Source organism: Penaeus monodon, chromosome 30 (genome assembly GCF_015228065.2).
Source record: "Penaeus monodon isolate SGIC_2016 chromosome 30, NSTDA_Pmon_1, whole genome shotgun sequence".
NCBI classification, from domain to species: Eukaryota; Metazoa; Arthropoda; class Malacostraca; order Decapoda; family Penaeidae; genus Penaeus; species Penaeus monodon.
This window is the reverse complement of record NC_051415.1, coordinates 14726606-14726820: the sequence shown is the minus strand read 5'-3', so window position 1 is coordinate 14726820 and position 215 is coordinate 14726606. Positions and strand designations below refer to the sequence as shown.

The 215-nt window shown below is 39.5% G+C and overlaps 1 protein-coding gene across 1 annotated transcript in view; it reads left to right on the top strand.

Moving 5' to 3' along the window:
- Positions 1-215, top strand: part of LOC119592543 (serine/threonine-protein kinase BRSK2-like) — a gene marked incomplete at its 5' end in the record, with an annotated part of 48994 nt that overhangs the window by 27173 nt on the left and 21606 nt on the right.

Sequence of the window (215 nt, the reverse complement as noted above, 5' to 3'; positions counted from 1 at the left end):
TTAATCTCATGCATGCGTGTACGTATAACATTCTGTGTGAATGGCAGTGGTATCCGTGTTTGTGTGCATGCGTATGCTCTGACATTTATGATTAAATGTAAATAGGTATTCACGATTAAATATTAATCCCGAGTGGGAGGTATTTAAAAAGTGAACCCGTTTAGTAACGAGAGACTATGTCAGGATGCGTCCAGGGGCCGGATTTACTAAATCAT